Source organism: Scyliorhinus torazame, chromosome 5, assembly GCF_047496885.1.
Source record: "Scyliorhinus torazame isolate Kashiwa2021f chromosome 5, sScyTor2.1, whole genome shotgun sequence".
Classification (NCBI taxonomy): Eukaryota; Metazoa; Chordata; class Chondrichthyes; order Carcharhiniformes; family Scyliorhinidae; genus Scyliorhinus; species Scyliorhinus torazame.
In genome coordinates this window covers 120,183,090-120,201,149 of record NC_092711.1, presented here as the reverse complement: position 1 = coordinate 120,201,149, position 18,060 = coordinate 120,183,090, and the positions used below count along the sequence as shown (strand labels likewise).

At 45.3% G+C, this 18,060-nt stretch overlaps 1 protein-coding gene and 1 long non-coding RNA gene across 3 annotated transcripts in view; one reads left to right on the top strand and one right to left on the bottom strand.

The window, feature by feature from the left end:
* Positions 1 to 2,923, bottom strand: part of LOC140421745 (uncharacterized) — a 354,082-nt gene extending 351,159 nt beyond the window's left edge. The window contains exon 1 of one of the 2 annotated variants that reach the window (XR_011947054.1): positions 2,623 to 2,923. The gene's annotated coding sequence lies outside the window, so the exon portion shown is untranslated. The remainder of the gene's footprint in view (positions 1 to 2,622) is intronic. The other variant, XM_072506596.1, reaches the window with a different exon arrangement.
* A 5,548-nt stretch (positions 2,924 to 8,471) lies between these two features.
* Positions 8,472 to 17,128, top strand: LOC140421780 (uncharacterized). The gene is made up of 2 exons (XR_011947066.1): positions 8,472 to 8,519; positions 10,390 to 17,128. It is a non-coding gene; the product is annotated as an uncharacterized lncRNA (long non-coding RNA).
* Positions 17,129 to 18,060: the final 932 nt, after the last annotated feature.

The window sequence follows — 18,060 nt, the reverse complement described above, 5'->3', positions numbered from 1 at the left end:
AGAGTCCACTCCCCCCCCATCCAACCTCTGAAAGAGTACCGTACATGATACCCAAGAGTTGTAAACACCTCCCCCCCCAAGTCTCCAACTCCTCCTGTCCACTGCCTCCTGTAAAACTCCTCCCCCCAACCTCGGTTCCTTCCCCCCAACTTTCCACCCCGGCTAGACCCCTCGGACCCTGTTCTGCCAGGTTCCGATGGCCGCAGCCCCTCCCCCGTTCACTGACCGGCTTAAACCGGCCAGCGTGGAGGCCCCCACCCGGGTCCCTTTCCCCCTTGCCCGGCCCTAGGAAAGCCCAGAAATCCCCTTTTAGCACACAAACCCCGCATACACACCCACTCCCCAAAGAACCTCATTTCGAGTGAAAGTCCCATCACTTCCCTTGTCCAAATATATACAACATTGGCTCCTTTAGCCCATACGCCCGCGCGCAGTGAAACAAAAAAGAAGAAAATACAGTCGTAAGGTTACATCGGCACATGACCATTTCTCAATTTGTCAGTTCTGCCAGTCCTTCTGCCTTCACATAATCCTCCGCTGCTTCCGCCGAACCAAAATAAAAGTCCTTCAGCTTGTAAGTCATCCTCAGCTTCGCTGGATATACAATGCCGCACTGCACCTTGCTAATGTACAGTGCCCTCTTCACCCGGTTGAAGGCAGCCCGCCTCCTCGTCAGCTCCACCGTAAAGTCCTGGTATACAAGTATATCAGCTCCAGCCCACTGCACCACCCGCTTCTGCCTGGTCCAGCACAGGACCTGCTCCTTCACACTGTACCTACGGAAGCACAGAGTCACTACCCTTGGCGGCTCACTCGCCTTTGGTACAGGCCTCCACGACTGATGAGCCTGATCCAGTTCATATTGGGAGGGTCCTCCCCCTCCCCCAATAGTTTCGCCAGCATCGCGGCAAAATACTCAGTCGGCCTCGGTCCTTCAACTCATTCGGGCAGCCCCACAATCCTCAAATTCTGTCGCCTGGATCTGTTTTCCAGGTCTTCCATTTTTCCTCGCAGACCCTTGTTAATCTCCATCACCTTCCGCATCTCCTTCCCCATCGAGGTAAGTTGATCATCGTGCTGCAATAATGTCTCCTCCACTTCCATCAGCGCCTCACCCTACTCCCGCACCTCCGCCACTACGCTCGCCACCGCCGTCCTCACCGGGGTAATCGCCTCCTCCACCAGCACACTCAAAACCTCCCTCATCTCCTTCCTCATTGTCTCCATGTGTTTTGTAAACTGCCTTTCGAATTCCGCAGCCATCACATTAGTCATTTCTTCAGCTGTAAGCAATGCGGCCTCCCCTGGTGCTCCAGCATCCATTTTCCTTGGTGACCCCACAGTGACCTTTTTTACAGCCGTTTTTTTGCTCACCCTTGACATTTTCCTTCACTGTGCCTCCTCCCTGCTTTTGCCGCCTCCATGGCCCCTGGGACCGTGCTTAAAGTCCCGAAAATGCCATTCCACAATGGGAGCCCTCCAATGTGCGGCTGCCTCCTGCCCGCCATCACCGGAAGTCCGGCTTTTGTTTATTTTTGATTTTAAATTTTTTTAGATTACCCAATTGTTTTTCTCCCAATTGAGGCGTAATTTTAGCGTGGCCAATTCACCGACCCTGCACATCTTTTTGGATTGTGGGGGTGAATCCCACACAGACACGGGGAGAATGCACAAACTCCATACGGACAGTGACCCAGGGCCGGGATATAACCCGGGTCATCGGCTAACAACTGAGCCACCCTGCCTGTCCCCAGTGATTTCTTTTATAAACTTCTCTTACAGGATATTACAAGGGGAGAATTTACAAATGGAAACTCCAATCAAACTTCACATCAAGATTTAACAGAGTCACTTCATTCATCAGGACCTGAATATCATTGGCCTGTGAATGTGGAAGAAGAAATGTTTGTCTGTTCCGTCCGAAGGAAAAGATTTTCTTTTTAAAAAATAAATTGAGAGTACCCAATTATTTTTTTTCCAATTAAGGGGCCATTTTAGCGTGGCCAATCCACCTACCCTGAGCATCTTTGGGTTGTGGAGGAGACCCACGCACACACGGGGAGAATTGGCAAACTCCACACAGACAGTGACCCGGGGCCGGCATCGATACCATATCCTCAGCGCCATAGGCAACAGTGCTAATCACTGCGCCACTCTGCCGCCCCTAGGGTTGTGTGTTTCTGACATGTGTCTCCGTGTGACTGAACAGAGCCACACATGGGGTCAGATAGCCGTTGAGTTAGTGGGATCCATGGAGCAGAATTTGCTTGTTTCTTTACTTCTCTGTTGCTACTCTGATCAGCAATTAGATATCTGGGTCTGTGAAAACCGGGGTAGTGGGAGGTCAAGTAACCAAGACAAAGGGTATTGCAGTTTGCTGGCCAGGTTGTCTCCATTCTGAGCAATGTGGAATATCTCCCAATAATTGAAAATATTGCCCCCAACAAACATGGCGGCCGCACATGCGCTCTACTGCTCATTGTCTCGTGTAAAGATGGCGGTCGTTATTCCGAACCGATCATTGGACCCTCTCAGTCCCGCTCCGTGAAACAGGGAAACTAGGGAGTAGTTTTTCCGGGTATGGGCGTGCACGACATGTTTAAAAAAACATTTTACACACACCAGCCAGACCTATCGCTCCCGCGTTGCACAATATTCCTCTTATCCTTTGTTGATCCGAGATAAAAGCATCACTCCCTCGCCAGTACCCGCACTGCGCATGCTTCAGTCGAAGTCCCACCCACCCTCACTCACTCCGATTGGTTGGAGGACCATCCACTCCCGCGCGGTCCTCTAACCCCGCCCCCTCTTCCTATTGGGCCGGAGCTGCCGTCAATCATTCCCCGGGCATTGTGATGTGGGGCATGCGCAGTGAGACTCATGTCCAGGGACAGACGCTTGTTTGTCTCGTCTTCAGGCGGGAAGGAGGTGGATAAGCGGAGGCAGCGTTAGGGGCAGTGGGTGGGTGGGAGGGGAGGCTTCACAAACACCCAGTGGAGGCCTCAACACCCCCAATAACAAACTAGCGGCACCGCCTCAACACAACACAATGGCAGCTGCTTCTTTCTCCCGGTGCCAGGCTCCAGTGGACAAATGTGGCTTCCGGAAGGAAATGCAGCAATGGATTTGTTCAGGAGAAATTATCTTTAACTCACTTTACTGATCCTGGAGCAGGAGGAGAGAATGGGGGCAATTTCTATCCTGCACTCGCACTGACGGATTTTGAAAACTCCTTTTACAGTGGGTTAAAAGGGGAGGATTCACAGAGGGGAAAGTCAAACGAAACATCACTAAGAGCAGATCCGATTCATCAGGACCTGGATATTATCGGCCTTTGAGTTTAAGCATTGAGTTGTTACCACTGTGCAAAAAAAATTCTTCCCCACATTCCCTTGTATATCTTCGCACAATCTCCAATCCATGTCCCATAAACCTTTTGTGGGAACAGCTTTTTGAAAATATATCTCATCTAATTTATTAGAAACTTGTACACCTCAATCAAATCTCCCCACAATGTACTTCATCAGAAGAGAACAACCCTAGTTTCTCCAACCTAACATTGCAACTATAATCCCTCATTCCTGGAATCATTCTGGTAAATCTCCTCTGCACCCTCTCCAGGACCTTCCCATCCTGCATACTGTGTGGTTAACACTGGTTTGCACAGATCCAGATGTTCTGTCTTCCTGTCCATGATGTCATCACGCACCAACAACTGTGCAGTGACATCACCCCCATGCCCCAGGTACTTCCTCAACTGGGAGATTTTTCTCTGACTCCAGAGCTTCTGATATCTTTCCAGCTGCGGGCTCCAACAGGAGAGTTTAAAATTGAAAACAGTGAAATTGTTCTTATGGTGACCATTTTCGTCCATTCCTCTACAATTTAGAGTCTTTGGTGTTGTGCCCTGTTCTCTGTCAGAGGTTTCATGGTTCTGGGGCTGGTGTGACCTTTTACAAGAATCTGAATCCATGTACATCAATTGCTCAGATTCACCTCTGCCCTCCCTGACCAGCTCTCTGTCATTGTCTAACTCCACTATCTCTAATAACGAGTGTATTTTAGCTGTGTTCAGTATTTTCCTGTTACTTTTCCCAACTGTGTCTAAGTTAGGTGTCCACCGCTGTCTGTCCCTTGACCATATGCTGCTGATGTACCAGCTTTATCCCCACTATCTTTCACAGTTAATAATTGTTTTCCCTGTGCTAATATCCATTTCTATTCCACTTATGAGTTTATATTGACCATCACATTTTGCACCGTTTTTATTCCCTGTAATTCATTCTGTACATTCTGAATCATTAACTCTTTCTCCACAGTTATTGCTTGGCCTGTGTAATATTTCTAGAATGTTCTTGTTTTATTTCAGATTTCAAGCAGCTACAGTATTTTGTTTTTATTAAAGTCAGGACCGTGTGTGACTTTATGGGGAACTTTGAGCAGTTGTATGTGATGCTGTTCACATACAGCTGCTACCCGGGTGTTTCGAGGTATGGAGGTTGAGTGTTTGGGCATTAACATTCTGGTTGAGTTTTAGATACATGAAATCCCTCTCCTTCATCCCTCTGCTCCCAGTGTCCAGAGCTTGAGTTGGCCCAGACTAGTTGGCAGGTTCCTTTTCCCTGAAGGACATTAATAGTAATAATCTTTATTGTCATAAGTAGGCTTCCATTAACACTACAATGAACCTACTGTGAAAAGCCCCAAGTCGCCACATTCCAGCATCTGTTCGGGTACACAGAGGGAGAATTCGGAATGTCCAAAGTACCTAACAGCACAACCTTCGGGACATTGGGGGAACCAGTTGGGTTTTTATGACAATCCAGCAGTTTTCATGGTTAGTTTTTCCCAGAGCCGGCCCCACAAATGACCAGATTCATTCAGCTCAATTCACAACCTGCCTTTATGTTCTTGTGGGTTCTCTGTCACTCACTTTTTTTTGTCTAAACACAATTTCACAGGTTATCAGAAGAGGAACTCTCCAGTCTTGAAACCCAAACCAAACATCACATCAGGATATGACAGTCGCCTAATATATCATTGTATTTTGGACATGGAAGGAAAAAGCACCATTCACAGTGAGCAGAAACTGTTTCTGTGTTATGTGCGTGGAAGAGAAGTCAGCCAACTATCTGACCTGTCGAGACATAAATACTGTCACACCAGGAAGAATCTACAGATATTTGGGGGCTGTGTGGAAGGATTCAGTTACCTGTCAGAGCTGGAAGTTCATCAGGGCAGTCACATTGGATACTTCACCTGCTTTAAGTGTGGGAAGAGATTCACTACCTCATCCCACCTACTGACCCACCAGTGAGTTCACACTGGGAAGAGACCGTTCAGCTGCTCCAAATGTGGGAGGGGATTTGCTCACTCGTCCAACCTGCTGACACACTGATGTGAGATGTTTTAAACGTGTGGAAAGTGCTTTAAAAGTTCCCAGGAACTGATGTCCCATCAACATGTTCACACTGACGAGAGCCCGTTCAGGTGTTTGCCATGTGGGACTGGATTCAGGCAATCATCTGATCTTATTAAACACCAGCAAGTTCACACTGGGGAGAGGCTGTTCACTTGCTCCGAGTGTGAGAAGGGGTTTACTTGTTTATCCCACCTGCTGACACACCAACAAGTTCACACTGGAGAAAGATATTCACCTGCTCCAAGTGTGGGAAGGGATTTTGTCACACATTCAATCTAACAAGACACCAACAGGTTCACACTGACGAGAGACCTTTACAATGTTCAGACTGTAGGAAGTTCTATAAAAGTTCCCAAGACCTGATGCACTCAACAATGTGTTCACACTGATGAGAGACCGTTCAGATGCTTGAACTGTGGGACTGGATTCAGGTGATCATCTGATCTCACAGCACATCAGCACAGTCACACTGGAGAGAGACTATCCATCTGCTCCGAGTGTGGGAAAGAACAAAGAACAATACAGCACAGGAACAGGCCCTTCGGCCCTCCAAGCCTGCGCCGATCACATGTCCTATCTAGACCAACCACCTGTATTCTTCTATACCCCGTCTGTTCATGTGCCTATCCAGATGTCTTAAAAGCCCCAGATGTTCAGGGCAGCACGGTAGCATTGTGGATAACACAATTGCTTCACAGCTCCAGGGTCCCAGGTTCGATTCCCGGCTTGGGTCACTGTCTGTGCGGAGTCTGCACATTCTCGCCGTGTGTGCGTGGGTTTCCTCCGGGTGCTCCGGTTTCCTCCCATAGTCCAAAGATGTGCGGGTTAGGTGGATTGGCCATGTTAAATTGCCCATGGTGTCCAAAATTGCCCTTAGTGTTGGGTGGGTTTACTGGGTTATGGGGATAAGGTGGAGGTGTGGACCTTGGGTAGGGTGCTCTTTCCAAGAGCCGGTGCAGACTTGATGGGCTGAATGCACATCTTTGGACTGTGGGAGGAAACCGGAGCACCCGGAGGAAACCCACGCATACACTGGGAGGATGTGCAGACTCTGCACAGACAGTGACCCAAGCCGGAATCGAACCTGGGACCCTGGAGCTGTGAAGCAATTGTGCTATCCAATTTGTCAGAGTTAAATTCCACTTGCCATTTCTCCACCCAATTTTGCTGCCTACCTATATCCTGTTGTATTCTATGACAATTTTCATTACTATCTGCAATCCTGCAATCTTCGTATCATCCGCAAACTTGCTAATCAGACCTGCTACATTTTCTTCCAAATCATTTATATACATTACAAACAGCAGAGGCCCCTGTACTGATCCCTGTGGAACACCATGAGTTACATATCTCCATTCACTGCTTCATCCGATCTGCAGACACACCAGTGCATCCACACTGTGCTGTGGGAACTGTGGCAAAGACCGCTCAAAGTCACACACCGCCCTGACTTCAATAAAATCAAAATTCCACAGACAAAGCAGTAACTGTGGAGAAAGAGTTAACATTTCAGGATGTACAGAATGAATTACAGGGAATAAAAGCTCAGAAGTGGAATATAAATGGATATTAGCACTGGGAAAACAATTGCTGACTGTGAAAGATACTGTGGGGATGAAGCTGGTAAATCAGCGGCACATGGTCAGGGGACAGACAGCGGTGGACACCTCATTTAGACCCAGTTGGGAAAAGTAACAGTAAAATACTGAACACAGCTAAATTACACTCATTATTAGAGACAGAGGAAGTTGGACAATGACAGAGAGCTGATGAGGGAGGGCAGAGGTGAATCTGAGCAATTGATGAACATGGATTCAGACACACAGTAAAGGAGTCACACCAGCCCCAGAGCTATGAAAACTCTCACAGAGAACAGGGCACAGCACTAAACGTTCTAAATTATAGAGGAATGGACAAAAATACTCACCATTAGAACAATTTCACTGTTTTCAATTTTAAACTTGCTGGAGCCCGCAGCTGGAAAGATAGCAGAAGCTCTGGAGTCAGAGAAAAATCTCCCAGTTGAAGAAGTACCTGAGGCACGGGGGTGATGTCACTGCGCAGTTGTTGGTGCGTGATGACATCATGGACAGGAAGACAGAACATCTGGATCTGTGCAAACCTGTGATAACCACACAGTATGCAGGATGGGTGGGTCCTTGAGAGGGAGCAGAGATTTACCAGAATGATTCCAGGAATGAGGGATTATAGTTGCAATGTTAGGTTGGAGAAACTAGAGTTCTCTTCGGATGAAGTACATTGAGGGGAGATTTGATTGAGGTGTACACGTTTCTAATAGATTAGATGAGATAGATAAAGAAAGGCTGTTCCCACAAAAGGTTTATGGGACATGGATTTGAGATTATGCGAAGAGATACAAGGGAATGTGAGGAAGAACTTTTCTTTTTACACAGTGGTAACAACTCAATGCTTATACTCAAAGGTCGATAATATCCAGGTCCTGATGAATCGGATCTGCTCTTAGTGATGTTTCGTTTGACTTTCCCCTCTGTGATTCCTCCCCTTTAAACCCACTGTAAAAGGAGTTTTCACAATCCGTCAGTGTGAGAGCAGGATAGAAATTCTCCTACATTCCCTGTTCCTGCTCCAGGATCAGTAAAGTGAGTTAAAGATAATTTCTCCTGAACAAATCCATTGCTGCATTTCCTTCCTGAAGCCACATTTGTTCACTGGGGCCTGGCACCGGGAGAAAGCGGCAGCTGCCGTTGTGTTGGGTGTTGAGGCGGTGCGGCTAGTTGGTTATTGGGGGTGTTGAGGGCTCCACTGGGTGTTTGTGAAGCCTCCCCTCCCACCCACTGCCCCGAACGCTGCCTCCGCTTATCCGCCTCCTTCCCCCCTGAAGATGAGACAAACAAACGTCTGTCCCTGGAGATGAGCCGCACTGCGCATGCTCCAGATTACAATGCCTGGTAGTGATTGACGGCAGCTCCGGACCAATAGAAAGACTGGAGGACCGAACGGATCTGGATGGTCCTCCAACCATTCGGAGTGAGTGAGGGTGGGTGGGACTTCGATTGAAACATGCGCAGTGCGGCAATGGTGACGGAGGGACGCTTTTAGCTCGGATCCACAAAGGGTAAGAGGAATATTGTGGAACGCGGGAGCGATGGATCTGGCTGCTGGGTGGAAACATTTTCTAAACATGTTGTGCAAGCCCATACCCGGAAAAAATACTGCATTACCCTTTGTCCTGGGTACTTGACCACCCATTACCCCGGTTTGCACAGACCCAGATATCTAATTGCTGATCAGAGTAGCAACAGAGAAGTAAAGAAACAAACAAATTCTGCTCCATGGATCCCACTAACTCAACGGCTATCTGACCCCATGTGTGGATCTGTTCAGCCACATGGAGACCCATTTCAGAAACACAACCCTCGGGGCGGCACAGTGGCGTAGTGTTTAGCACTATTGCCTGTGGTGCTGAGGATCTGGTATCGATGCCGGCCCTGGGTCACTGTGTGGAGTTTGCACATTCTCCCCGTATCTGTGTGGGTCTCACCTCCACAACCCAAAGATGTTCAGGGTAGGTGGATTGGTCACGCTAAATTGCATTTAATTGGAAAAAAATAATTGGTCACTTGAAATTTATTTTAATAAAGGTTGGTCTCTTTCCTAATGTTAACAATTAAAGGGGTGGGTTCCCCAGGAGATGGCTGACATTTCAGGGGACAGTAAATTAATAATGGACAGAAATATGGCTAGTGTTGTTATATGGTACAGATTAGATATTATTTATCGTTCTGTAATAAAGTACACAATTTTTTTTTCTCACCTTGTAATATAAGACTGTAGCTACATTATAGATTTCCAGTCATCTCTTCCCTCAGAGGGTTCTTAGTCTTTGGATTTCTCTTCCACAGGGACCAGTTGTATCTGGGGGTCATTGAATATATTGAAGCACAAGTTTGACTGATATTTTATTGACAATGGAGTTAAGGGTAATGGAGAACAGGTAGAAAATAGAGAGAAAGCTGAGATGAGGAGGGATTTCTTCACTCAAGGATGTGGTGAAGCTTTGGAATTCTCTACTCCAGAGGAATGTGGAGCCTCTGCCATCAAGTATGTTCAAGACAAATATTGATAGGTTTCTAGATATTGAAGAGATAGAGGGATATGAATTGTGTGGGAAATGGTGTTGAGGTAGATCGGCCAAGGTTGAATGGTTGAGCAGACTCGGTGGGCCGAATGGCCTACTCTTGCTCCTGTTATAATCTCTGTGTCCTGGTCAGGAAGCAGTGAGCTGAGCTTGGATCTGTCAATCAACATGAATCAGCACCTTCAGGAGAATTGGGAGGGTGAGTATTAGATACAGCAGAGTGAGAATGGAGGGAGAGTGTGTGGGGTGGAAATTTACAGACTTTGGCGAAAAAGATGTTAGGAATGGACTTTCCAATTCAATACTAATTTGATGTCAATTATCCAATAGAAGTCATTGATACATAAAGGGGTTACAGGTGCACTATTTGTTCCTGGAGATTTGTGTGTGAAGTTTATTCTGCAGCAACGGGCATCATGGTAGCACAGTGGTTAGCACTGTGGCTTCACAGTGCCAGGGTCCCAGGTTCGATTCGCCGCTGGGTCACTGTCTGTGCGGAGTCTGCACGTTTTCCCCGTGTCTGCGTGGGTTTCCTCCGGGTGCTCCGGTTTCGTCCCACAGTCCAAAGACGTGCAGGTTAGGTGGATTGGCCATGCTAAATTGCCCTTAGTGTCCAAAAAGGTGAGATGGGGTTATTGGGTTATGGGGATAGGGTGGAAGTGAGGGCTTAAGTGGGTCGGTGCAGACTCGATGGGCCGAATGGCCTCCTTCTGCACTGTCTGTTCTATGTACTAACCCAGAAGCTCGAACACAAGAGAGGAAATAATGTTCTGTAGAAACTAGAATTGTCTGCTCCGAATTTCTATCCTGCACCAACAATGATAACTTTTATAAATTGTTTTTAAAGGATATTGGAAGAGGAGGAATTGCAGACAGAAATCTCAAACATCACGTCAAACTCAAACGATTCCTTCTGATTTGAATATTATCGGGCTCTGAATATCATCGGCGAGAAGGAGAAATTTTTGTCCGATCTGTCGGCCTCAAAAGATTTTAAGCGCGAGTGTGACTGGAAAAGCACCGAGACCCACACGACACACACCCTAGTGAGAGTGTTCCAGTGAACTGACTGTAGAAGCATCAGTGTGACTGGAAAAGCACCGAGACCCACACAACACACACCCGAGTGAGAGTATTCCAGTGAACTGACTGTGAAAAGAGCTTCAACTATTACACAGCCTGAAAAACCATTGCCCTATTCACAGTGAGGAGAGACAGTGCACATGTTCTGTGTGTAGACAAGGCTTCCACTGATTGTCCAATCTGGAGAGACACGAGGAGACCCAAAACATGGAGAAACCGTGGAAATGTGGGAACTGTGGGAAGGGATACAGATTCCCATCTGAGCTGGAATCTCATTGACGCATTCACACTGGAGAGAGACCATTCACCTGCCCTCAGCGTGGGCAAGGATTCACTCGGTTATCTAACCTGCAGGCACACCAGCGAGTTCACACTGAGGAGAAACCATTCACCTGCACTCAGTATGGGAAGGGATTAATTGATTTGTCCAGCCTGCAGACACATCAGCGAGTTCACACGAGGGAGAGACCATTCATCTGTTCTCAGTGTGGGAAGGGATTACATAGAAAATAGGAGCAGGAAGAGGCCATTTGGCCCTTTGCGACTGCTCCGCCATTCATTATGATCATGGCTTATCGTCCAACTCAATAGCCTAATCCCGCTTTCCCCTCCATATCCTTTGATCCACTTTGCCCTAAGTGCTGGTATCTAACTGCTTCTTGAAAACATACAATGTATTGGCCTCAACGATTTCCTGTGGTAACAAATTCCACAGTCTCACCACTCTCTGGTTGAAGAAATTACTCCTTATCTCTGTCCTAAATGGTCTACCTCGTATCCTCAGACTGCGGTCTCTGGTTCTGTACACTCCCACCATCAGGAAAATCTTTCCTGCATCTACCCTGTCAAGTCCTCTTTGAATATTATAGGTTTCGCTGAGATCCCCCATTCTTCTGAACTCCAGCGAATACAATCCTAACTGATTCAATCTCTCATACGTCAGTCCCACCATCCCAGGAATCAGTCTGGTAAACCTTTGCTTCATGGGTCTCACCCTCATAACCCAAAGGTGTGCAGGGTAAGTGAATTGCCCCTTAATTGGAAAAAAAAATTGGGTACGTTAAATTTAAAAAGAAAAATCATTTAATATATCTTTTGAATATCTGGGGTCCGAGCACCAATCCCTGCAGTACCCCACTAGTCACTGCCTGCCAATTTGGAAAAGACCCATTGATTCCTACACTTGTTCTTTCCTGTCTGCCAACCAGTTTTTTATCCATCTCAATGCACTACCCCTAATCCCATGTGCTTTAATTTAACACACTAATTAATCTCTTATGTGGGACTTTGTCAAAAGCCATCTGAAAGTCCAAATATACCACATACACTGGCTCCCCCTTGTCAACTCTACCAGTTACACCCTCAAAGAATTCCAGTGGATTTGTCAAGCATGGTTTTCCCTTCATCAATCCATGCTCATCATGGATTCTCGAACTTTCCCCACTGCCGATGTCAGGCTTACTGGTCTATAATTCCCTGTTTTCTCTCTGTCTCCCTTTTTAAATAGTGGAGTTACATCAGCCACCCTCCAATCTGCAGGAACTGTTCCAGAGTCTATAGAATCCTGAAGATGACCACCAATACATCCACTATTTCTAGAGCCAGTTCTTTAAGTACTTTGCGATGCAGATTATCAGGCCCTGGGGATTTATCAGCCTTCAATCCCATCAATTTCCCCAACACCATTTCTCTATTAATATTGATCTCCTTCAGTTCCTCCCTCTCACTAAATCCTGCATTCCTCAACATTTCTGGTATCTGATTTGTGAAGACAGAATCAAATTATGTATTTATTTGTGCACATATTTCTTTGTCCCCTATTATACAATCCCCTGTTTCTGACTGTAAGGAACCTACATTTGTCTTCACCAATCTTTTTCTCTTCACATTCCTATAGAAACTTTTACAATCAGCCTAATTTCCTGTTTTATGCCATTCCCAACATCACCACTGCAGTTTGGGGTCTGTATACGACGCCCACTAACTATTTTGTCCCTTGGTGTTTCTCAGCTCTACCCATACAGATTCCACATTGTCGGAGCTAATATCCTTCCTCACTATTGCATTAATTTCCTCTTTAACCAGCACTGCCACTCCACTGCCTTTTCCTTTTTGTCTGTCCTTCCTAAACACTGAATATATTCAATTCCCATCCCTGGTCACCCTGCAGCCATGTCTCCATAATCCCGATTATATCACACCCGTTCACGTCTATTTGCGTGATTCACTCGGTTATGCCGTCTGCAGTCACACCAGGGAGTTCATACTGGGGAGAGGCCGTTCACCTGCTCTCAATGTGCGAAGAGATTTTGTAATTCAGCGCACTTTCTGAGACAACAACAAGTTCACAACTGATTACAGGGATTGGATTCTGCTGTTTCTGTTCTCAATTACATCCAGGACTGCATTTTGTTCATTCTGTTGGTCAATGGGGATGGTCAGAGAGTTTCTTTCTGCTGGACTGGCCGGTCTCATGGCTTCGTCTCCAATGGTCTGATTCTCTCTGAGCCTTCTTGCGAATATCTGGCTTCACATTTCACAAGGATCAAAAAGTGAAAGGGGATTTCGAGGTTTGAAGATGTTTCATTCCCATTTCTGTTTGGAAACCGTCAAAATCATGCCACATTGCCATGAAGATGGGCTGTGGTGTTACCTGGTTCTTTTGTTTAATTTATCTTGCTGCTTCTCACAGAAGAAAACTATCAGGGTATGAGGGGCAAGTTGTCTGAGATGCACTGGGAAAATACATTAAATAGTATGGTGGGAGACAGACAATCAGTAATATTTAAAGAATTATTGCAGATTTACACGGGGATTGGGTAGCTCAGTTGGTTAGATGGCTGGTTTGTGCTGAGTGACACCAATAGCACAGGTTAAATTCCCATACTGGCTGAGGTTAGCCATGGTTTGTGTCAGTATTTATGCTCCACATGATCCTCCACCCACCCCTCTACATCTCCCCCATCAGCATCTCCTATTGTTTCTCCCTCATGTATGTATCTAGCTTCCTGTTCAATGGATTCAACCACTCGCTGTGGTCGTGAGTTCCACATTCTCACCCCTCGCTGGTAAAGAGGTTTCTCCTGAAATTCATGTTGGATTATTGAATCCCTTCATAATCTTAAAGATTCCATCAGGTCACCCATCAGTCTTCCCTTTTCCAGAAAAAAGCAGCCCCAGCCTTTCCTGAGTGTTAAATGCTCTCAGTTCTGTATATTATGAAACTTTGTTGCACCTTATCCAGTGCCTCTATTTCCTTTTTCTAGATGGAGATCACCAATGTTGACAGAGCTCCCAGTGTAGTCTAGCCCTGGTTCTAAACAAGTTGGACATTTCCTCCGTGCTTTTCAGTTCTATCCCTTTAGAAAGGAACCCTATATATGGGCCCCACACTTTGGGAAAGATGTGAAGTTCTTAGAGCGGGTGTAGAGGACATTTACAAGAATGGGATCAGAGATGAGGGACTCCAGTTAGTTGGAGTGACTGGAGCAGCTGAATTTCTCTCCTGAGATCATAGCATCTGGAGGGTGGGGAATGGGGCCATTCAGCCCTTTGGGACCCTGTCGGCTCCCTGTGGAGGAAGCCAGTCTGTCCATTGCCCCGTTCTATCCCCGAATCCCTGTCGGTTTATTTCTCTCAATGCCCGTCCAATTTCCTATTGAAACCCTTCCGTCATCTCGCATCTCCTACTCTCAAAGGCGGTAGGTTACAGGTCATTACCACTCGCTTTACATGCACACAAGGCTCCTAGAGCACAGAGGAGTCTATTTGGCCCATTTTCCCCATGCTAGCTGTTTTTACAGCGACCCATTTAATCCCAGAGTTCGACTATTTTTTCTTTTTCGGAATGCATCAAATTCCCTTTTGAAGTTACAGTCCGATGAGATTCCAGCACCATTTATAGACAGTGCATTCCAAACCACAACAACTGGCTGTATTTTTGTGGATATGGTATATCTGGAGGTTCACAGAGTATTTAATATGGTGTCAGTGACGTGGTTATTGCACAAAATTAAGACTTAATGTTTATCAATGATTTTGGTGAGGACACCGAGTGTAATATATCCTAATATGCGAACAATGAGAACAAATGTACATTTCTATAAAACCTCTCACTCCCACTGGACCTCCTAAGGTGTTTTAAAGCCAATGGAATACTTTTGAAACATATTCACTGTTGTAATGTAGGAAGCTGTAAATGCACATCTGTACTCACATTTAGTTTTAAAATTGTTATTTTCATAGTGTGTTCACTGTCATTAGTAACAAGGCCACGGAAGCATTTTTATATCCTCATGTGGCTTCCTGCAGCCATTTCACCTTCTGTACCTTTTCGATATTAACTATGTATCGATTTCATAGCAAAAAAACATTAATTAAATTCATGATTATTCAGTAGTGAACATTAATTATCATTAGTGAATTGGTGTATTAGGTAATTATATTGCAAAGACTTGATCTTTAGTTTAAAAAATAATACTATCAACCAAAATGTTGCCAGAAACTGGAGAGCTATCAGAATTTGTTTGAAAAATAAATGACTGTATAATTTTGAGAAGTTACTATATGTGGTGATAAGCCTGTGGATAATATTACATGTACTCAGCAGTTTGACCTCCCACTAGGTGGTGTCAGACATCAGTCGGGGAACATCCGGCTACCAGCAGAAGGTTGTAAGGCGTACATGAGGACAGTTGCATATCAGGGTAGTTCCAAGAGAGCCTCATGTGACACTGTGATAACTTGATCTGTATAGCCTTACCACATGTACATTAATAAATCATTGTTCTGGCTACGTCACCAGCAGTTCTGTGGACAAGATCACAGAACACAACACCAGATATCGTATTCTGCCAAGTGTATGTGGAATAGGCAGTGGCGGAATGGTATTGTTACTGGGCTAGTAATCCAGAGACCCAGGTTAATACTCTAGGGATCTGGAATCGAATTTGCCTATGACAGATATTGAAATTGAAATTCAATAAAAGTCTTGAATTAATAGTCTAATGTTGACCCTGTCGATAGAGGGGCACGGTAGCACAGTGGTTAGCACAGTTGCTTCACAGCTCCAAGGTCCCAGGTTCGATTCCCGGTTTGGATCACTGTGTGTGGAGTCTGCACGTTCTCCCCATGTCTGCGTGGGTTTCATCCGGGTGGTCCGGTTTCTTCCCACAGTCCAAACATGCAGGTCAGGTGGATTGGCCAAGCTAAATTGCCCTTTATGTCCAAAAAGATTGGGTGGGGTTATGGGGATAGGGTGGGAGTGTGGGCTTAGGTGGGGTGCTCTTTCCAAAAGGGCCGGCGCAGACTCGTTGGGCTGAATGGGCTCCTTCAGCACTGTAAATTCTATGTTCTATAATTGTTGTAAAAACCCATCTGGTTCACTAATGTCCTTTAGTAAATCTGCTCTCCTTACGTGGCTTGGCCTACACGTGATTCCAGATCCACAGCAATGTTGTGGTTTATTTGTAAGTGCCCTCTGAAAGAGCCAAGACATGTGGTTCAAGGGCAATTGGAATGAGCAGTAAATGCTGGAACAGCCAGTGACACCCACTTCCCATGAATGAATAAGGTTGGGCAGCACGGTGGCACAGTGGGCTAGTCCTGATGCTTCACGGCGCCGAGTTCCCAGATTCGATCCGGGCTCTGGGTCACTGTCTTTGTGGAGTTTGCACATTCTCCCCGTGCTTGCGTGGGTTTCGCCCCCACAACCCAAAGATGTGCAGGGTAGGTGGATTGGCTACACTAAATTGCCCCTTAATTGGAAAAAATGAATTGGGGATTCTAAATTTATTCATTTTTAAAAATAAATGAATGAATATGGTTTAAGAAGGCTCACTGTTCAATTTGAAGACTAGTACGAAACTGTCTCTTTGATTGGTTTGATTTATTGTCACGAGTACCAAGATACAGTGAAAAGTATTGTTCTGCGTACAGTCCAGATAGATTGTTCCATACATGAAAAAACAAAGTGCGGATCTTGGCAGTTTGCTCAGTTCACAAAATAATTGAATGGCTTTGTAGACGTAGATTAATATTTTAATCACTGTACAAAACATATCTACTTGTAATGTATGCTCATATTGTCATGTGAGAGTACCTTTAAGAAATGGATGTCTAAGCAATGTACCTTTAAGAAAACAGTGATGTCAGAGAGTGGGTGGAGCTGAGCTCAGTTCAGCCATTCTTAAGTTTCAATTTGAAAAAGAGCTTGGGTGTGTGTCTGTGTTTTGCAGTGAGCTGGATCTGCTGTGATCTCTGCCATGAAAGACTATCTCTGGATCATTTGGATGATTTAAACTCATAATAGTAAAGCCTTTAACCTGATGTGTTTCTGTTTTAAGGTATTAAGTCTCATGGATGTTGAAAGGGATAACTGAAGGATTATTTAGTGTTGTAATATTTTCGGGGTTATCTTTGAAGTAAGGGGTGTTAAGAGATCCAATGTTTATTTAAGAGGTTAAGTTGAGTTCATGGAATAAACATTTGTTTTGTGTTAAAAACCACGTGTCCATAATTGTAATCCCACTCCTCGGGAACAAGCCGTGTGCTCGGAAAAGTAACAAATACATTAAAGGGGGAGGTTGGTTGAACTCCATGATACATTTTGGGGTTCTGAAAACACCTCGCCCATAACAATAGACAGACACAAACGATACTGTCACTGAATTAGAGGAAATGGCAGAGATTTAACAACCACATTTTTGAAAGATTCGACCTTAATGATGGAGAAACAGGAAAAGCCAGTCGGGGAGATGAGGAAATCTAGGCTCAGTGCGGATTTGCTGTCACCCCTCCTTATACATGAACGGGATTTAGGCTGCAGAATGTTTTACACCAAAACACAGAGGGGTCAAATATTAGCAACACATAATTTGGAATTATCTTCCATATAACGATATTTGACTTTATTCAAAAGCTGTCTGCGATGAATCTCAACAAAGTAAGAAGTCTTACAACACCAGGTTAAAGTCAAACAGGTTTGTTAAGAATCACTAGCTTTCGGAGCACAGCTCCTTCCTCAGGTGAAGAGGAAGAGGAAGGAGCTACGCTCTGGAAACTAGTGATTCGCAATAAACCTGTTGAACTTTAACCTGGTGTTGTAAGACTTCTTACTAGGCCCACCCCAGTCCAATGCCCGCACCTCCACATCATAGCTGCAATCTCAACAAAGATTCATGGGATTTGTATTACCCAGTGACCCATACTTTCTTGATCAGTCATGTTTGCAATTCAATGGTGCATATTTCAGAGTTATTCACAGTGAAGATTTGAGAACTATTCAATTCAAAATGAAGTCACATATAACAAATAAATACTCTGATGTTCAACATTGAATAATGAAACAAATATTGCGTAAAATTGGTGGAAATTTTCTGTAGGAAGATAAGAATGGTGCATTAATGATTGAACAGGGAGCATTGCTCCGTTAGAT